Below are 516 nucleotides of genomic sequence, written 5' to 3' on the forward strand. Positions count from 1 at the left end.
CTCAGGAGGGAGCAGGTCCTGGAGTAGGGAATGGGGCCTTGGCTTCTAGAACTGGCCTGGTTTATAGTCACAGGAAATGGGTAGGGAACATTCAGACGCAAGTCCACAGGGAGCAAGGGGTCATTAATCAACCTCAGGGATACCCCTAAAGTCCGCTCCCCAGGACTCCTTCCTGATAAGCATGCTTCTCACGCCCTCTCTGGCTCCCAATGACAGGCCACATCTGTTAAGCCCCTGCTATACACAGGGTCCCTGCAGGCCTCCAGTGTGAGATCTCACCCACCTTGGTGCCTCCCTGGATGCCCAGCACACACAGGTCATCTTTTGGTCTCAGACATGTCCCACCAACTCCGAAGCCTCAAGCAGTGAAAGTTTTGTTTTGAACTAATGGTAGGGAGGGTTGGTTTTTTTTTTTTTTTATTGTTGTTGTTGGCTGATTTTTTTTTTAGGTCTTTTTTTTTCTATTCACCTTTTTTTTTTTTTTCTTGTCTTCACAAAGCCAGGCCACCAGGCCCC

The sequence above is a fragment of the Camelus dromedarius genome, chromosome X (genome assembly GCF_036321535.1).
Source record: "Camelus dromedarius isolate mCamDro1 chromosome X, mCamDro1.pat, whole genome shotgun sequence".
Taxonomy (NCBI): domain Eukaryota; kingdom Metazoa; phylum Chordata; class Mammalia; order Artiodactyla; family Camelidae; genus Camelus; species Camelus dromedarius.